We start from the raw sequence: 21,068 nt of genomic DNA, 5'->3' as shown, positions 1-21,068 counted from the left end.
ACAGAGACAAAGTGGAATCTCAATTCAATGGCTCAGACACAAGAGGCATGTGGCAGGGTCTACAGTCAATCACGGACTACAAGATGAAATCCAGCCCAGTCACGGACCAGGATGTCTTGCTCCCAGGCAGACTAAATAACTTTTTTGCCCGCTTTGAGGACAATACAGTGCCACTGACACGGCCTGCAACGGAAACATGCAGTCTCTCCTTCACTGCAGCCGAGGTGATTAAGACATTTAAACGTGTTAACCCTCGCAAGGCTGCAGGCCCAGACGGCATCCCCAGCCGCGCCCTCCGAGCATGCGCAGACCAGCTGGCCGGTGTGTTTACGGACATATTCAATCAATCCCTATACCAGTCTGCTGTTCCCACATGCTTCAAGAGGGCCACCATTGTTCCTGTTCCCAAGAAAGCTAAGGTAACTGAGCTAAACGACTACCGCCCCGTAGCACTCACTTCCGTCATCATGAAGTGCTTTGAGAGACTAGTCAAGGACCATATCACCTCCACCCTACCTGACACCCTAGACCCACTCCAATTTGCTTACCGCCCAAATAGGTCCACAGACGATGCAATCTCAACCACACTGCACACTGCCCTAACCCACCTGGACAAGAGGAATACCTATGTGAGAATGCTGTTCATCGACTACAGCTCGGCATTCAACACCATAGTACCCTCCAAGCTCGTCATCAAGCTCGAGACCCTGGGTCTCGACCCCGCCCTGTGCAACTGGGTACTGGACTTCCTGACGGGCCGCCCCCAGGTGGTGAGGGTAGGCAACAACATCTCCTCCCCGCTGATCCTCAACACGGGGGCCCCACAAGGGTGCGTTCTGAGCCCTCTCCTGTACTCCCTGTTCACCCACGACTGCGTGGCCACGCACGCCTCAACTCAATCATCAAGTTTGCGGACGACACAACAGTGGTTGGCTTGATTACCAACAACGACGAGACGGCCTACAGGGAGGAGGTGAGGGCCCTTGGAGTGTGGTGTCAGGAAAATAACCTCACACTCAACGTCAACAAAACTAAGGAGATGATTGTGGACTTCAGGAAACAGCAGAGGGAACACCCCCTATCCACATCGATGGAACAGTAGTGGAGAGGGTAGCTAGTTTTAAGTTCCTCGGCATACACATCACAGACAAACTGAATTGGTCCACTCACACTGACAGCGTCGTGAAGAAGGCGCAGCAGCGCCTATTCAACCTCAGGAGGCTGAAGAAATTTGGCTTGTCACCAAAAGCACTCACAAACTTCTACAGATGCACAATCGAGAGCATCCTGGCGGGCTGTATCACCGCCTGGTACGGCAACTGCTCCGCCCTCAACCGTAAGGCTCTCCAGAGGGTAGTGAGGACTGCACAACGCATCACCGGGGGCAAACTACCTGCCCTCCAGGACACCTACACCACCCGTTGTTACAGGAAGGCCATAAAGATCATCAAGGACATCAACCACCCGAACCACTGCCTGTTCACCCCGCTATCATCCAGAAGGCGAGGTCAGTACAGGTGCATCAAAGCTGGGACCGAGAGACTGAAAAACAGCTTCTATCTCAAGGCCATCAGACTGTTAAATAGCCACCACTAACATTGAGTGGCTGCTGCCAACACACTGTCATTGACACTGACCCAACTCCAGCCATTTAATAATGGGAATTGATGGGAAATGATGTAAATATATCACTAGCCACTTTAAACAATGCTACCTTATATAATGTTACTTACCCTACATTATTCATCTCATATACATATGTATATACTGTACTCTACAACATCGACTGCATCCTTATGTAACACATGTATCACTAGCCACTTTAACTATGCCACTTTGTTTACTTTGTCTACATACTCATCTCATATGTATATACTGTACTCGATACCATCTACTGTATGCTGCTCTGTACCATCACTCATTCATATATCCTTATGTACATGTTCCTTATCCCCTTACACTGTGTATAAGACAGTAGTTTTGGAATTGTTAGTTAGATTACTTGTTGGTTATCACTGCATTGTCGGAACTAGAAGCACAAGCATTTCGCTACACTCGCATTAACATCTGCTAACCATGTGTATGTGACAAATAAAATTTGATTTGATTTGATTTGATTTGACTGCAGACACGTACATATTGAGACGACTGCAGACACGTACATATTGAGAAGCCTGCAGACACGTACATATTGAGAAGCCTGCAGACACGTACATATTGAGAAGACTGCAGACACGTACATATTGAGTAGACTGCAGACACGTACATATTGAGTAGACTGCAGACACGTACATATTGAGTAGACTGCAGACACGTACATATTGAGAAGACTGCAGACACGTACATATTGAGAAGACTGCAGACACGTACATATTGAGAAGACTGCAGACACGTACATATTGAGTAGACTGCAGACACGTACATATTGAGAAGACTGCAGACACGTACATATTAAGAAGACTGCAGACACGTACACATTGAGAAGAATGCAGACACGTACACATTGAGACGACTGCAGACACGTACACATTGAGACGACTGCAGACACGTACACATTGAGAAGACTGCAGACACGTACATATTGAGAAGACTGCAGACACCTACATATTGAGAAGACTGCAGACACGTACATATTAAGAAGACTGCAGACACGTACACATTGAGACGACTGCAGACATGTACACATTGAGACGACTGCATATGTACAAATTCCTTTCCCATACACCATCTTGTGCAAATGCAAATGTTATGGTTTTCACTTTAGCATTAACATTAGGTAGTGGAGATTTTAAGTGGTGTATAGAGTAGACTTACCCTTCATTGTTTAGTTGACAATATAATTCATACAGCATACAAACATAGTACTTAGGCTCACGTGCTAAAGTTGATGGTGTTGTATCGTACTGTATTATAGACTTACATAGTGGAGTTGACCGCGGTGTAGAGTTGAATATACAGTAAGTACACTTACGTGGTGGAGTTGACAGTAGTATATCCTGAGGGGCACTCGGGTATACAGGCTCCGTTGTGGATAACATACTCATGGCAGTCGCTGCTCTTGCTCTGCTTACACTTGTTGTGGAGGTCCTGGCAGAAGGAGAAGGGGACGCAGCGCCAGCCCCTGTAGGTGTAATATCCCTGGGGACAGCGGTCCACACAGGCCTCCTGGTATTAGGGAATAGGGATGAGTTGATGGAAAGCATCCACATCAATTCAATATAACACGTTTAAGTGCTATTTTCCATTGCTGGACAGACATATGTTTAAATAAAGTTTAAATAAACACGATTCTGTTTGATTCAGCTTCCCCCCTCCAGCAATAGTAAGCTTGTGTCTATTATGCACGCACGCACGCACGCATCTAACTATATTTCACAGGGAAAACTTAGGTTAATACATCTACAGGTTAATAAAATACATCTCTAGCACCCATCAAGAATTTGAATTCTTGAAGAATGACAAATGTTACTCAAGTGTGTTGAACTCCTCCATACGGTACCTGGTGCTGGAGGTTCTTGCAGGCTACACAGCTGCTGCTGTTTTGGGGCTCAGAGCAGCCCCCCAGACATGACTCATGGCAACACTGGTTGTCCTTGGTACAGGCCCGGTGCTTACAGCTGGGGGGGCACACTGTGGGAGTGCAGAAGGGGGGGGGGGTTAGTGACAGGATTTACATAGAGAGAAAGAGTTCAGGTAATATCTGCCCGTTTCACTCAGTTTCAGAATGTTTCCACATTTGGCTGAGCGATACAGTGAACTGCAAAAGTATTGGGACAGTGAATTTCGTTGTTGTTGTTTTGGCTCCTTCCTCCAGCACTTTGGACTTGAAATGATACAATGACTATGAGGTTAAAGTGCAGACGCAGCTTTAATTTGAGGGTATCTTCATCCATATTGGGTGAACCGTTTAGAAGAAATGTACATCCCTTTTTTTAAATCCCTCCATTTTAGGGGACCAAAAGTATTGGGACAAATTCACTTGTATGAGTATTAAAGTAGTAAAAAGTTTAGATCCATATTCATAGCATGCAATGACTATATCAATTAGTGACTCCACACATTTGTTGGATGCTGTTGGTTTTGGTTATTTTTCTGATTATTTTGTGCCCAATAGAAATTAATGGTAAATAATGTAGTGTGTCATTTTGGAGTCACTTTTATTGTAAATAAGAATAAAATATGTTTCTAAACACTTTTGCATTGTGGATGTGACCAATGTGGATGTTACCATGAATATAGAGAGAAGGTTAACATTTGGGGGGTATGATATTTGCGCATTTAATTTTCTGTTAGAGGAATTCTAAATTCCTATATGTTTTGTAGCCAAAACCAAATTCACACTCTCTCTATTTCATTAATGAGTTGTAAATTCATTAACTATGCATGAAATAGATCGAGACCAGTCTTAAAAGTCAGGTAACAGCGTTTAATTCAAGTGAGTACTCCGTACATACACATTTTACCACAGGTTATAAACTGAAAATGACGTCAGCGTTTCCTAAATGTTCTCACTCTTCATGACACCGGTAGAGGCCCTATAGTTCTCGAGCCTTCCCTCCTCTCCTAAAGCCAAGGTCAGTCACTGTAAATCAGCATTCTAGACAGTCTGGAGATAGTTCATTCATTTGTACAAAGGAACAGACCTTCATTGTTACTAAACTCCTGACTATATTATATACAATTGGGAATGGTAGCAAGAGAGAAAATTCATTATGTACAGTACATAATAGCATTTGGACTAGTCAGTCCTGATTGAAATGTATATATAATTAATCATTTCAACTACAATTTCCTCCAACATTTTCTCACTCAGAATTTAATATATATGAGTGTACAAAACATGCTCTTTCCATGACAGCCTGACTAGGTGAATCCTGGTGAAAGCTATGATACCTTATTGATGTCACTTGTTAAATCCACTTCAAATCAGTGTAGATGAAGGAGAGGAGACAGGTTAAGGATTTTTAAGCCTTGAGACAATTGAGACATGGATTGTGTATGGGTGACATTCAGAGGGTGAATGGGCAAGAAAAAAGATTGAAGTGCCTTTGAACAGAGTATGGTAGTAGGTGCCTTTCTAACAATGTGACCTAGCTACACACACACACACACACACACACACACACACACACACACACACACACACACACACACACACACACACACACACACACACACGCGCACCTAGTGCCAAGCTGCCAAGAATAAACTGGTTGAGTGCTCACACACAGTAAAGTTCAGTGCCATCGCTGAGGTGCAGAGCCAGTTGGCACTGGCAGTGTGTATGTTAAGAGAGAAGTAAACACCTTGCTGACTGCCTGTCTACCAGATTAGCTCATCCCATATAGTCCTATCGAGACAGATTAAGATTGACCAGCAGCCTAACGAGGGGCTCAGGTCAGGCCACAAGGACTGTTGGAGTCTGTGTGCATGAATAACAGACTGAACAAGCAAACTGTGTACGCACACACTTACACACCTAAAGATATAGCTCTACGAAAATGCAGAGCAAAACAGAAATGAGAAAAATAAGTGACTGACATCCTCCTGAGTGATAAACTCTTTTACCAGCACAAGTGCACGCTTTATCTGTGTAAAAGTAGGGTAATGACAGATAATAGAACTGCATCAAATGTTTCCTCTGTTCAAATCCTAGACAGAGGGGTGTAGATACACACATCTCTGAATGAGAAGCTTACATCGACAATAAAATCATCTTGACGTATTTTCTCTGAATTTTGGGTGTTCCCTCTGTCCCCCCTTTCCTCTCCAGTCTCTCAACTCAGCTGCAACATAGACGACCCCTCCCATCCAAATAAAAATACACACACACACTGCCGCTCCCTCAAACAGACTGCAGGCCTACACACAGCAAACAGACTCCTGATCCAGTAAAGGGAGTAGACTCCACTCTGTAGTACAGCGGCAGCCGCAGATCCACCCTCAGCTTTAACCAATGTGTTGTCTGGTTGGGGAAGCTAGCCATTCAAATGACCTCTCCCCACTCAGAAGAGGAGCTGCTGAGAGTTAACCGTTTAAGTGCTGGAGACACTGCTACTGCTCTCAGTCACTCACACAGTGGCACAGAGGCAGCATGCATGAAAAGTAAACCTGAGCCACATAGTAACAGACAGACACTTCACTTTGATGCGAGCACACATACAAAAACTGACCCACTCCATCTCTTGTCAGTGTGGCAGTGAGGAATTGTCATGAGGAGAGACACGGGCTGTGTCCAAAATGACACCCTATTCCCTGTATAGTGCAATACTTTTGGCCAAAGCCCTATGGGCCCAATAGTGCACTATATAGTGAATAGGGTGCCATTTCGGACAAGTCACTGAGATTGCTACGCCACTGCTTATAACTATCGAAGATGTGTCAAATAAATTATCCTGAACCAAAATATAAATGCAACAGTTTCCAATAATTATAGTCAGCCACCAATTGTGCAAGTTCTCCCACTTAAAAAGATGAGAGGCCTGTAATTTTCACCTCAACTATGTGTTAACCGCTCAACACAGAATAGCCCCATGTGCGGACTCCCTCAAATCGTTTGGAGGAAACATCCTTTCTAAATTATTCAGCTTTGTTCAATTGTATTCTTCATACTATAAAATAATGCCACGGACGACTAAGCAAATGTTGTCTGCTAAATGAACTAGTGTAGCCCAGAGCCATTTGGCATAGCCAGATCAGGACCTAACATAAGAACAACTCAGAGTATGCTATTCTGTTCTTCTGAAATAGACTACATTTTCTTCATTTCGTGTTTCTTTAGACCCGTCTAAAATAAATAATGGATTGCAGGCTATATTCCATGGATTTATTATACTTTTTAAAATGTAGATGTTCCAAAGGTCTGCATCAGTGGCTTTTAGGCTGTGTGGACGCCAGGAGATGCTAAATGTGTTCATGTTAATTGCTGGTCAATTACCGTGAGACCGACAGTTATTTGCTTTACAATCACCGGCTGATGAAATTTCGTGACCGCCACAAGCCTAAATGAAACTTTTAGAATCGTCCCTTTAACCAGTAATGACGTCATTCACGAGGTATGAAGGGGTCGGCCCGTAGGAGCCCTACTCACGCACACTGTCAGTTCGGTGAGACTTGAGAGTTTAGGTGGCAATCAGATGTGAAATCAGAAAATATTTAGCATTATGGTTAGCATATTATCACATATCTTCTTGCACTGTCGTGTTCTAGCATGTATGGACATTGTTTTGCAAACATTAATTAACCGTTTTTTCTCCTTGTCGCAATATTTAAGCGTAACCAGGCCAAAGTAGTACAGCTCAGCTTGGTTTGACTGAGTACTGTGAAGAGGGTATGGGGCTCCTCTCTGCTTAGCCCTGCCCACTATGGAGCAGTGAAAAGAGCTGCCAGTCTGACTTTAGTTCTCTCTGATTCTGGGTCCTTTAGTAATGCTGTGTGTGGCTGCATTTGAAATGGCACCCTATACAGTGCACAACTTTTTACCATAACCTTATGGGCCCGGATCAAAAGTAGTGTGTACTATATAGTGAATAGGATACCATTTCAGACGCAGCCTGTGAATGTGGTTCAAGCCACAGGGCCGCTGTGTGAAATCACAACAACAGTTACAGCTTATCAATGGGCATATGGAAAGAACAGGCGGACAGGCAGCGCTAGCCTTGCGGTTAGAGAGGCAGGCCAGTAACCGGAGGGTTGACAGTTTGAATCCCAGGGCTGAAGAGAAAATCTGCCCGAAGAGAGCCTGCAACCAGACACACACACGGATATCTGGGTTCATGTTACTGAGTGTTGTGGATCTGATCACATGATGCAGGCTGGGAGGAATGATGAAGGAATGCCTGGCTCTCTTCATGTCACACACACACACACCCACACACACCCTAATTCCCTCAAAACGTAAAACAAAACAACAACAAACATGGACTATCATATCAGCGCTATTACCCAGCTGTTCTTACGACAACATTGGGTAATCAGGAAATCATACTATGACCACAAAATAATTTGAGGCAAGTTTCACTGGGAATGGGGAAAGAGAGAAAGAGATAAAGAGAGAGAAAAATAGAGAGAAAAAAAGTGCTATGTGGTATCTGGAAGTGATATTAAGCCCTAACGTAGTTAAATATAGTAATTTAGTAAGAATCGTTATCTTTCTTGTTAGCTTAACATAGCAGGGCACCCCATTCCCTTTATAGTGCACTACTTTTGTACAGTGCTCTAGGGGCCCTGGTAAAAAGAAGTACACCATGTAGGGTCAAAGGTAGCGCACTATAAAGAGAATAGCCTGCCATTTGAAATGTAGACCTAGGGAATGTGGTGGTGGCGTACTGGTCGCTTGGTCATTAACACTCTACCATGACAAGGTGGGTATTTAGCTGCTAAATAATTGCAGAAGCATCGAATAGAGAAAAGATGAGATGAGGAGAGTCTGACAGTCTAAAATGGTGATCTTCCGATCGACTGAAAATGATTTTGAGATTTGAAAATAAATACATCTGTTTTTCCCCCAAAGAAAGAGAGAGCAAGAAAGAGCTGTAAACTGATGTGGTCTGGTTGATGACTAGCGCATCTCAAGCACATAGGTCAGTTGGTGACACACACACACCATTGATGTTCCATTCACAACTGCTACTCTCCTACACATCTTTGTCTACTGCACTTTAACCACTTGTACCATCCCATGTCCCTGCTTAGTCCCTCCCTACCAGCCTCTCGCAGTTGAGTGCCTCTCCGCGCACACGCACACACACACACACACACACACACACACACACACACACACACACACACACACACACACACACACACACACACACACACACACACACCTCTTACTCCCCATTCCCAAACAACAGAGACAAAGCATCAGATATAGATTCATGGGACAGCAAACAATGAGCAATTATTCAGCCAGAATAAAATTACCAGAATAAAGGTTAGATAAGAATAAAGATGCTGTCCTGTTTTACCAGCCTACAGACAGAAAGGAGAGATTGATGAGAAAGTGAGAGATTGATTGAGAAAGAGATTGAGATAGAAAGAGAGCGGAAGAGATTGATTGAGACAGAGAGAGTGAGAGAGGTGGATAGATCAACATTCACCTGTTCTGAACAGTGACTCTGTCAAAAGTGACCGCATACCACGTAGTATAGGTTGACCGATTGTGATTTTTTTAACGCCGATACCGACACCAAAAAAAGACGGTACCGATTAATCAGACGATTTTTTAAATGTATTTGTATTAATGACAATTACAACAATACTGTATGAACACTTATTTTTAACTTAATATAATACATCAATCAACTTAGCCTCAAATAAATAATGAAACATGTTCAATTTGGTTTAAATAATACAAAAACAAAGTGTTGGAGAAGAGAAAGTAAAAGTGCAATATGTGCCATGTAAGAAAGCTAACGTTTAAATTCCTTGCTCATTACATGAGAACATATGAAAGCTGGTGGTTCCTTTTAACTTGAGTCTTCAATATTCCCAGGTAAGAAGTTTTAGGTTGTAGTTTATATAGGAATTATAGGACTATTTCTCTCTATACCATTTGTATTTCATATACCTTTGACTATTGGATGTTCTTATAGGCACTTTAGTATTGCCAGTGTAACAGTATAGCTTCCATCCCTCACCTCACCGCTACCTGGGCTCGAACCAGGTACACATCGACAGAGCAAGGGGAACAACTCCTCCCAGGTCTCAGAGCGAGTGACGTTTGAAACGCTATTAGCACCCCGCTAACTAGCTAGCCATTTCACATCGGCTACACCAGCCTAATCTCGGGAGTTGATAGGCTTGAAGTCATAAACAGCGCAATGCTTGAAGCACAACGAAGAGCTGCTGGCAAAACGCACAAAAGTGCTGTTTGAATTAATGTTTACGAGCCTGCTGGTGCCTACCATCGCTCAGTCAGACTGCTCTATCAAATCATAGACTTAATTATAACATAATAACACACAGAAATACGAGCCTTAGGTCATTAATATGGTCGAATCCAGAAACTATCATTTTGAAAACAAAATGTTTATTCTTTCAGTGAAATACAGAACTGTTCCGTATTTTATCTAACAGATGGCATCCCTAGGTCTAAATATTGCTGTTACATTGCACAACCTTCAATGTTATGTCATAATTATGTTATGTCAAAACTTCTGGCAAATTAGTTCGCAATGAGCCAGGCTGCCCAAACTGTTGCATATACCCTGACTCTGCGTGCAATAAACGCAAGAGAGGTGACAATTTCATCTGGTTAATATTGCCTGCTAACCTTTCATTTAGCTAAATATGCAGGTTTAAAAATATATACTTCTGTGTATTGATTTTAAGAAAGGCATTGATGTTTATGGTTAGGTACACGTTGGAGCAACGACAGTCCTTTTTCGCGAATGCGCACCGCATCGATTATGTGCGCAGGACACGCTAGATAAACTAGTAATATCATTAACCATGTGTAGTTATAACTAGTGATTATGATTGATTAAGTTTAATGATAGCTTAATGATAGCAACTTACCTTGGCTTCTTACTGCATTCGCGTAACAGGCAGGCTCCTCGTGAGGCAGGTGGTTAGAGCGTTGGACTAGTTTGAATCCCTGAGCCGACAAGGTAAAAATCTGTCGTTCTGCCCCTGAACAAGGCAGTTAACCCATCGTTCCTAGGCCGTCATTGAAAATAAGAATGTGTTCTTAACTGACTTGCCTCGTTAAATAAAGTTATTTAAAAATATATATATATATTATTTTATATTTTTTTAAATCGGCATACAAAAATAACGATTTCCGATTGTTATGAAAACTTGAAATCGGCCCTAATTAAATCGGTCGACCTCTACCATGTTGTATGAATAACGCAGACTGAGAAAAGACAGATTGATTGACAAGGAAAATAAAAGTTGCTTCAAAGGTCGATGGATACGGAGCCTACCGTAATTTCCGGTCTATAAGCCGCTACGTTTTTCCCATGCTTTGAACCTCGCGGCATATACAATGACGCGGCTAATTTATGGATTTTTCCCGCTTTCACAAGATTCATGCCGCCAGAAAACTGAGCACCGTCACATAATATGACGTAAATCGAGCGCGCTCCAACTTCCCATCATTCTGATTACGGTAGTCATTTTCTAACCCTCATCATGGCAAAGACACGGAGAAATGCATATGATGTAGCTTTCAAGTTGAAGGCGATCGATCTGGCTGTTGGAAAAGGAAATAGAGCTGCTGACAGCGTGGAGCATCGTCAAAAAATCCACTATCATCAACGGGTTTCGAAAGGCTGGACTGCTGCGTGTTGAAGAGGGCAGCGATCCAACATCGGATGAAGCAATTCAGAGGCTATTCAACTCCGACACCGAAGGAGATGACTTCAGTGGTTTCAGTGCACAGGAGGAGGAAGATAGTGACCAATGACTTTCTTGGTAGGCTACTGTTTACTGCTATTTTTTTCTTCTTTCTGTTACAACCCATGTTTCGTTAAAGCCTATTTATTTTTGTTAAAAGAGGTGTTTGGTTTAAAAGCCAATTTATTTATGTTACAAGCCGTGTTTCGTTTAAAGGCTGTGTAAAGTTCATTTGTTTCAATGTACCGGTAGGCACCTGCAGCTTATAGACATGTGCGGCTTATTTATGTACAAAATACATATATTTTTAAATTCAATGGGTGCGGTTTAGATTCAGGTGCGCTTAATAGTCCAGAAATTACGGTAGTCACCTATTCTGAACAGTGTAACTCTGTTGATATTGTTGCAGTCGCTCCCTCTCTGCTGATCCAAACAAAGGCCAGCCCAATGAATCAGGGCTGTGATAAGGAGTGATAAGTACCATTGTTTTGTCTTTATATGTTGTGGTCTAGTACCATCTTTTTGCTAGCTAGGTACATTTACTTGAAGTGCTGCCTGTCTTCCCAGAGGCCTACTTGGTGTGTAAACTTACTGGTCATAATTTGCAGATACTTATTGACATCAACCAGGATCAAGGGGCAGGTCAATTTGTGACTTGTTTTGGTAATCAGTGGCTGTATTGGAGGGGGGAGTGGTTTCATCTATGCTAGGCAAATAGCTATTAGTGTTCAGTGTTGTCGCATAACTAAGACGGTCGCCGAAACAATGATGGTTCTGCAGAGTTGTTCCAGGAAGGAAAGAGAGGAAGGCTCCACACCACTCTCTCACTTTAGTATCTTACCTAGTTATTTACAAATGATAATTTTGCTCTTTTGTAGCTTTGTCAACTACGTGTGTCTTTTCTATACCTGTTCGCACCTCTCCCTGTAGGCTGTACAGATGCTCCCCGTCCCCCGGCTACAACTATTCTAATTTAATGTACCCTGCACACACAATCCATGTGAAATTCCTTGTTTCTGGAAGCATTTGGAACTGCCAAACAGTGGGCAAGAACGCTGAGTTCACCTCAGCCTATGCCGTCCTTCAGTCCATTGACGTATTGGCCCTGACGGAGACATGGATCACCCCAGAGAACACTGCTACTCCAGTTGTTCTTTCTTCATCTGACTATGTTTTCTCTCATAGTCCAATAGCATCTGGTCATCACGGTGGTGGTCTCCTAATTTCTCATCTGTCCTTCTCCTCATTTGAATTCCATGCGGTCACTGACACTTGTCGACTCAAGCTTAACATTGCATCTTTCGCCCAACAGGTGCCCTCATTGCGAGCTTACAGAACAGCGCTGCGGGCAGCTGAGCGAAAATGGAGAAACAACATTTCCAGAGGACCTATCATCCTTTCACTCCCTCCACTCTACCTTCTCTTCCTCTGTATCCGCTGCTAAAACCACTTTCTACCACTCTAAATTTCACTCTACCACTTCTGCCTCTAACCCTAGGAAACTCTTTTCCACCTTCTCCTCCCTCCTTAATCCTCCACCCCTCTCCCTCTGTGGACTATTTTGTCAACCACTTTGAAAAAAAGGTTCACGACATCTGCTCCTCATTCACTCAGCTTATTGAGTCCACGGGTCTCCCTCACACAAACCTACTCTACCCCTTGACCTTTTTCTCTCCAGACGACATCCTGCGACTAGTGAGGTTTGTTCTCTCAACAACCTGCCTGCTCGACCCCATCCCCAACCAACCTAAATTTCTCCCTTCCCTCATCAACTCATCCCTGGCCACATCCCCTCTGACTTCAAAATGGCCCGAGTTGCTCCCCTCCTCAAGAAACCAACACTCAACTCATCTGACGTCCAACTATAGACCTGTATCCCTTTTATTTATTTCCAAAACACTTGAGCGTGCAGTCTCTGATCAACTTTCTCGTTATCTCTCTCAGAACGATCTTCTTGACCCTAACCAACTAACTAAGACAGCTTACTCAACCAAGACTTCTCTTCTCTGTCACAGAGGCTCTCCACACTGCTAAAGTGGACTCTCTCTCCTCTGCTCCTATCCTCCTAGATCTATCCACTGTCATCAACACCGTGAAGGCTGGGCGTCTCAGGCTCTGCACACTCTTGGATTGCATCCTACCTGGCAGGCCGCTCCTAGCAGGTGATATGGAGAGGATCTGTGTCTTCACCATGTACTCTCACTACTACTGCCCCCGAGGGCTCGGTTCTAGGCCCTCTCCTCTTCTCTCTATACACCAAGTAATTCAGCTCCATCATATCCTCACATGGTCTCTCCTATCATTGCTATGCGGATGACAACTACTTTTTTCCTTCCCCACTTCTGACACCCAGGTGGCGGGACGCGTCTCTGCATGCCTGGCAGATCTCAACTTAGATGTCGGCCCACCACCTCAAGCTCAACCAGACGGAACAGCTCTTCCTCCCGGGGAAGGCCTACCCAGTCAGACTTCTCCATTGGGGTTGTCGATTCCACAGTGTCACCCTCCTAGAGTGCAAAGAACCTTAGCGTGACCCTGGACAACACCCTGTCGTTCTCTGCAAACATCAAAGCAGTGACCCGGTCCAGCAGGTTCATGCTCTACAACATCCGTAGAGTACGACCCTACCTCACACAGGAAGCAGCACAGGTCCTAATCCAGGCACTTGTCCTGGATTAGACCCCTGCATCTTATCCAGAACTCGCAGCCCACCTGGAGTTCCCAAATTCTCTCATGTTCCCCGCTCCTAGGCAAACTCAACTGGCTTCCAGTCGAAGCTCGCATCCACAACAAGACCATGGTGCTTACCTACATGGTGCTTACCTACGAAACAGAAACTGACCCTCCCTACCTTCAGGCTATGCTCTCTGCTGAAGGGCAGCTCCCGCTCAAACCAGTCCTAGCTTCGCTCTGTCCTGGCACCCCAATGGTGGAACCAGCTTCCCCCTGTAGCTAGGACAGCAGAGTTCTTGCCCATCTTCCGAAAATGTCAAACCCTACCTCTTCAAACAGTATCCTCCTCACCTGAAACTTGCACTTGACCCCTCCTTCTAGCTCTGACTCTAATGATAGCTACATTGAAGAAAAATGGACTTTCTATGCCTGTGATATGTGGTTGTCCCACTTAGCCATGTTAAGATTAATGCAGTAACTAAGTCGCTCTGGAAAAGAGCGTCTGCTGAATGCCAAAAAAAAGGCCTGTGACTGAGTCACAAATGGTATCCTATATGGGTATTCAATGCCTTTTGATAAATGTAACTTGTAACCTCATTTTAACATTGTGATAAAGGGCACGTGTTAAACTTCAAACATGTTTAACCATCAAGAGGTTAAATAAAAAAGATTGTCGTAAGTGCCTTAAATGAAGTAACAGGGTTGACAGTTTCTTCTTCAATCATCCAAGAATCCCCTTGTGACAGGGGGAATGGAAGCATAGTGTGCAACTGGGAGTGGTAATTCAAGCAAGTCTATGGGTTACAGGCTGGCGTTATGCTCAATCCGCTCAGTTTTCCACCGCAAAACATCAGAAAACAGCCAAAGAGTACCAGCTCGCCTGCTTTTACTCTGATTTGACTATTAGATGTTCGTTGTTTCTGTTGAAAGGAATAGTTTAACTATATTAAAACGAGAGTTCAGTTAACATAAAGGTTCTCACTGGGCACACACTGGTTAAAATCAATGTTCTTCCACGTCCTTTTCACGGCCATTATGACATTGAAACAAAGTGGAATAGACATTGAATTGATGTCTGTGCCCAGTGGGTTGACTTAAAATGACGGACAGATGTAAATAAATCTTCAGAAATTCAGAAATCAAAGCAACAATTAACCAGGGCTTTACAATGGTGAAACTTTGGGATTAAGTGGGTTAAAATCTTCCCAGAGTGACAGGGTTGACAGAGGGACATGCAAAAATGCTTAGTTTTGGCACATTAGCACCAGGTCCAAATTCCATAGTACTGCACTATGTAGGGAATAGGGTGCTATGGTTTGCTGATCCACACTAGCACAGAAACAAAATACCAACCCAGTTTACATTGACATGGTGTGAATCTGTCACTCTAAAAGGTCTAGATATACCAGCCTCACACCTCATACCATACGCAGTATTAATAAGGAAATGACCAGCACACGCATGCATGCACATGACTCAATCAAATTGATGGTTAAATTAAGAGCGAGAGATCGAGTAGGACAGTAGGAGGGACGAGTGAGCGAGAGTTGGAGGGCGAGTGGGCGACAGTAGGAGAGTGGGAGGGCGATAGTAGGAGAGTGGGAGGGCGAGTGAGCGAGAATGGGAGGGCGAGTGAGCGATTAGTAAGAGAGTGGGAGGGCGAGTGGGCGAGGGTGAGTGAGTAAGGGCGAGTGAGCTAGGGCGAGTGAGCCAAGGCGGGTGGGCAAGTGAGAGAGAGCGAAAGGGCGAGTGAGCGGGAGGGCAAGTGAGCGAGGGCGAGTGAGCGACAGTAGGAGAGCGAGTGAGCGAGAATGGGAGGGCGAGTGATCGATTAGTAAGAGAGTGGGAGGGCGAGTGAGCGAAAGCGGGAGGGCGAGTGAGCGAGGGCAAGTGAGAGAGAGCGAAAGGGCGAGTGAGCGAGTGGGCAAGTGAGCGGGAGCAGGCGGGCAAGTGATCGAGGGCGAGTGAGCAACGGTGGGTGGGCGAGGGCAAGTGAGCGAGGGCGGGTGGGCGAGGGCTAGTGAGCGAGGGCGGGTGGGTGATTGAGCGAGGGCGGGAGGGCGAGTGAGCGATTAGTAAGAGAGTGGGAGGGCGAGTGAGCGAGGGCGGGAGGGCGAGTGAGCGAGGGCAAGTGAGCGAGAGCCAGAGGGCGAGTGAGCGAGAGCCAGAGGGCGAGTGAGTGGGGGAGCGGGAGGGCAAGTGAGCGAGAGCCAGAGGGCGAATGAGTGAGTGAGCGAGGGCAAGTGAGAGAGAGCCAGAGGGCGAGTGAGTGAGGGAGCGGGAGGGCAAGTGAGCGGGAGCAGGAGGGCGAGTGAGCGAGGGCGGGTGGGCGATTGAGCGAGGGCGATTGAGCGAGGGTGGGAGGGTGAGTGAGCGACAGTAGGAGAGTGGGAGGGGGAGTGAGCGAAAGCGGGTGCGCGAGTGAACGAGGGCGAGTGAGCGAGGGCGAGTGAGCCAGGTCGGGTGGGCAAGTGAGAGAGAGTGAAAGAGCGAGTGGGCAAGTGAGCGGGAGGGCAAGTGATCGAGGGCGAGTGAGCAAAAGCGGGTGGGCGAGGGCAAGTGAGCGAGGGCGGGTGGGCGAGGGCTAGTGGGCGAGTGAGCAACAGCGGGTGGGCGAGGGCAAGTGAGCGAGGGCGGGTGGGCGAGTGATCGAGGGCGAGTGAGCAACAGCGGGTGGGCGAGGGCAAGTGAGCGAGGGCGGGTGGGCGAGGGCTAGTGAGCGAGGGCGGGAGGGCGATTGAGCGAGGGTGGGAGGGTAAGTGAGCGAGGGCGAGTGAGCGACAGTAGGAGAGCGTGAGGGGGCGAGTGAGCGAAAGTGGGAGGGCGAGTGAGCGAGGGCAAGTGAGAGAGAGCGAGTGAGCAACGGCAGGTGGGCGAGGGCAAGTGAGCGAGGGCGGGTGGGCGATTGAGCGAGGGTGGGAGGGTGAGTGAGCAAGGGCGAGTGAGCGACAGTAGGAGAGCGGGAGGGCGAGTGAGCGAGAATGGGAGGGCGAGTGAGCGATTAGTAAGAAAGTGGGAGGGCGAGTGAGCGAGGGCAAGTGAGCGAGAGCCAGAGGGCAAGTGAGCAAGAGCCAGAGGGCGAGTGAGTGAGGGAGCGGGAGGGCAAGTGAGCGGGAGCAGGAGGGCGAGTGAGCGAGGGCGGGTGGGTGGGCGATTGAGCGAGGGCGATTGAGCGAGGGTGGGAGGGTGAGTGAGCGAGGGCGAGTGAGAGACAGTAGGAGAGCGGGAGGGCGAGTCAGCGAGAATGGGAGGGTGAGTGAGCGATTAGTAAGAGAGTGGGAGGGCGAGTGAGCAAAAGCGGGAGGGCGAGTGAGCGAGGGCGAGTGAGCCAGGTCGGGTGGGCAAGTGAGAGAGTGCGAAAGGGCGAGTGAGCGGGTGGGCAAGTGAGCGGGAGCAGGAGGGCAAGTGATCGAGGGCGAGTGAGCAATGGCGGGTGGGCGAGGGTGAGTGAGTAACAGCGGGTGGGCGAGGGCAAGTGAGCGAGGGCTAGTGGGCGAGGGCGAGTGAGCAACAGCGGGTGGGCGAGGGCAAGTGAGCGAGGGCGGGGGGGCGAGGGCTAGTGAGCGAGGGCGGGCGGGTGATTGAGCGAGGGCGGGCGGGCGATTGAGCGAGGGTGGGAGGGTGAGTGAGCGACAGTAGGGGAGCGGGAGGGCGAGTGAGCAAGAATGGGAGGGCGAGTGAGCGACAGTAGGAGAGCGGGAGGGCGAGTGAGCGAAAGCGGGAGGGCGAGTGAGCGAGGGCAAGTGAGCGAGAGCCAGAGGGCGAGTGAGTGAGTGAGCGGCAGGGCAAGTGAGCGGGAGCAGGAGGGCGAGTGAGCGAGGGCGGGTGGGTGGACGAGTGAGCGAGGGCGGGTGGGCGAGGGCGAGTGAGCGAGGGCAAGTGAGCGCAGGAGGGCGAGGGAGCGAGGGCGAGTGAGCGCAGGAGGGTGAGGGCGAGTGAACGAGGGCGAGTGAGCGACAGTAGGAGAGCGAGTTGGCGACAGTAGGAGAGCGGGAGGGCGAGTGGGCGACAGTAGGAGAGCGGGAGGGCGAGTGAGCGACAGTAGGAGAGCGGGAGGGCGAGTGAGCGACAGTAGGAGAGCGGGAGGGCGAGTGAGTAAGAGAATGGGAGGGCGAGTGAGCGAGAGGGCGAGTGAGCGAGGGCGGGAGGGTGAGTGAGCGAGGGCGAGTGAGCCAGGGCGTGTGGGCGAGTGAGAGGGCGTGTGGGCGAGTGAACCAGGGCGGGTGGGCGAGTGAGCCAGGGCGGGTGGGCGAGTGAGCCAGGGCGGGTGGGCGAGTGAGCCAGGGCGGGTGGGCGAGTGAGCCAGGGCGGGTGTGCGAGTGAGCCAGGGCAGGCGGGCGAGTGAGCGAGGGCAGGTGGGCGAGTGGGAGGGCGAGTGAGTGGGAGGGCGAGTGAGCGGGAGGGCGAGTGAACGAGAGCGGGAGGATGAGCGAGAGGGTGAGCGAGAGTGCGAGTGAGTCGAAGGGCGAGTGAGCGGAAGGGCGATTGCGAATGAGGGAGAGCGGAGGGCGAGTAAGGAAGAGCGGGAGGGCAAGTAAGGGAGAGGGCTGGTGTGCGAGTGAGCGAGGGCGGGAGGGAGGGAGGGCGAGTGAGCCAGGGCGGGAGGGAGGGCGAGTGAGCGAGGGAGGGCTAGTGAGCGAGGGCGGGAGGGAGGGCGAGTGAGCCAGGGCGGGAGGGAGGGCGAGTGAGCCAGGGCGGGAGGGAGGGCGAGTGAGCCAGGGCGGGAGGGAGGGCGAGTGAGCCAGGGCGGGAGGGAGGGCGAGTGAGCGAGAGGGCGAGTGAGCAGGAGCGGGAGGGCGAGTGAGCGGGAGTAGGCGGGCACGTGAGCGGGAGCAAGAGGGCAAGTGAGCGAGGGCGAGTGGGCAAGGGCGGGTGGGCGAGGGCGTGTGGACGAGTGAGCCAGGGCGGGAGGGAAGGCGAGTGAGCCAGGGCAGGTGGTCGAGTGGGAAAGTGAGCGAGGGCGGGTGGGAGAGTGAGCGAGGGCGGGTGGGAGAGTGAGCGAGGGCGGGTGGGAGAGTGAGCGAGGGCGGGTGGGAAAGTGAGCGAGGGCGGGTGGGAGAGTGAGCGAGGGCGGGTGAGTGCAGGAGGGTGAGGGCGAGTGAACGAGGGCGAGTGAGCGACAGTAGGAGAGCGGGAGGGCAAGTGGGCGACAGTAGGAGAGCGGGAGGGCGAGTGAGCGACAGTAGGAGAGCGGGAGGGCGAGTGAGCGACAGTAGGAGAGCGGGAGGGCGAGTGAGTAAGAGAATGGGAGGGCGAGTGAGCGAGAGGGCGAGTGAGCGAGGGCGGGAGGGTGAGTGAGCGAGGGCGAGTGAGCCAGGGCGAGTGAGCCAGGGCGTGTGGGCGAGTGAGAGGGCGTGTGGGCGAGTGAACCAGGGCGTGTGGGCGAGTGAACCAGGGCGGGTGGGCGAGTGAGCCAGGGCGGGTGGGCGAGTGAGCCAGGGCAGGCGGGCGAGTGAGCGAGGGCAGGTGGGCGAGTGAGCGAGGGCAGGTGGGCGAGTGAGAGGGCGAGTGAGTGGGAGGGCAAATGAGCGGGAGGGCGAGTGAACGAGAGCGGGAGGATGAGCGGGAGGATGAGCGAGAGGGTGAGCGAGAGTGCGAGTGAGTCGGAGGGCGAGTGAGCGGAAGGGCGAGTGCGAATGAGGGAGAGCGGAGGGCGAGTAAGGAAGAGCGGGAGGGCAAGTAAGGGAGAGGGCTGGTGTGCGAGTGAGCGAGGGCGGGAGGGAGGAGGGCGAGTGAGCCAGGGCGGGAGGGAGGGCGAGTGAGCGAGGAGGGCTAGTGAGCGAGGGCGGGAGGGAGGGGGCGGGAGGGAGCCAGGGAGCCAGGGAGGGAGGGAGGGCGAGTGAGCCAGGGCGGGAGGGAGGGCGAGTGAGCCAGGGCGGGAGGGAGGGCGAGTGAGCCAGGGCGGGAGGGAGGGCGAGTGAGCGAGAGGGCGAGTGAGCAGGAGCGGGAGGGCAAGTGAGCGGGAGTAGGCGGGCACGTGAGCGGGAGCAAGAGGGCAAGTGAGCGAGGGCGAGTGGGCAAGGGCGGGTGGGCGAGGGCGAGTGGGCGAGAGCGTGTGGACGAGTGAGCCAGGGCGGGAGGGAAGGCGAGTGAGCCAGGGCAGGTGGTCGAGTGGGAGAGTGAGCGAGGGCGGGTGGGAGAGTGAGCGAGGGCGGGTGGGAGAGTGAGCGAGGGCGGGTGGGAGAGTGAGCGAGGGCGGGTGGGAGAGTGAGCGAGGGCGGGTGGGAGAGTGAGAGGGCGAGTGAGCCAGGGCGGGTGGGCGAGTGAGAGGGCGAGTGAGGCAGAGCGGGTGGGCGAGTGAGCCAGGGCGGGTGGACGAGTGAGCCAGGGCGGGTGGACGAGTGAGCCAGGGCGGGTGGACGAGTGAGCCAGGGCGGGTGGGCGAGTGAGCCAGGGCGGGTGGGAGGGCGAGTGAGAGGGCGAGTGAGAGGGCGAGTGAGAGGGCGAGTGAGAGGGCGAGTGAGAGGGCGAGTGAGAGGGCGAGTGAGAGGGCGAGTGAGAGGGCGAGTGAGAGGGCGAGTGAGAGGGCGAGTGAGAGGGCGAGTGCGGATAAGGGAGAGCGGGAGGGCGAGTAAGGAAGAACGGGAGGGCGAGTGAGAGCGGGAGGGCTAGTGAACGAGAGTGCAAAGTGAGCGAGAGTAGATGAAAAGGATGGAAACGGTGAGAACAGTATGTCAGAGGAATTAAAGGGTCAAACCTTTTATCCGTCAATTTTGAATTCAAGCGTGATTTTAAATTAAAGATATAATAATAATAATAACCTTGTGTCATTTCTCTCATTTCCTGGTAACCTGTTCCTCAGTTGGTAGTCAGGTCTGAATCATAGCAACAGGGTTTGTCGGCAACAAGAATTGTAAACAATTTCATTAGCTAGTCTGTTATGCCAGCCTTCAGTAATAGACCACACAGGCTAAGTCCCAAATGGCACCCTATTCCCTATATCGTGCACTACATTCGACCATAGCCTATGTGCCTTGGTCAATAGTAGTGCACTATGTAGGGAATAGAGTGTCATTTGCGATGCAAATACAACATGGAGGAGAGGTGCACTT

General features: G+C 49.6%; 1 pseudogene across 1 annotated transcript in view; it reads right to left on the bottom strand.

Moving 5' to 3' along the window:
- The window catches only part of LOC124041690, a 94,096-nt pseudogene that overhangs the window by 38,805 nt on the left and 34,223 nt on the right, over positions 1 to 21,068 (bottom strand). The window contains exons 3-4 of the transcript XR_006839978.1: positions 3,500 to 3,630; positions 2,972 to 3,165 (exon numbers count right to left, since the gene is read on the bottom strand). The product of XR_006839978.1 is annotated as an insulin receptor-like (transcript). The remainder of the gene's footprint in view (positions 1 to 2,971; positions 3,166 to 3,499; positions 3,631 to 21,068) is intronic.

This window comes from Oncorhynchus gorbuscha, linkage group LG08 (genome assembly GCF_021184085.1).
Source record: "Oncorhynchus gorbuscha isolate QuinsamMale2020 ecotype Even-year linkage group LG08, OgorEven_v1.0, whole genome shotgun sequence".
NCBI lineage: Eukaryota > Metazoa > Chordata > Actinopteri > Salmoniformes > Salmonidae > Oncorhynchus > Oncorhynchus gorbuscha.
The sequence above is the reverse complement of the archived record's forward strand: the minus strand, read 5'-3'. Positions and strand labels throughout refer to the sequence as shown.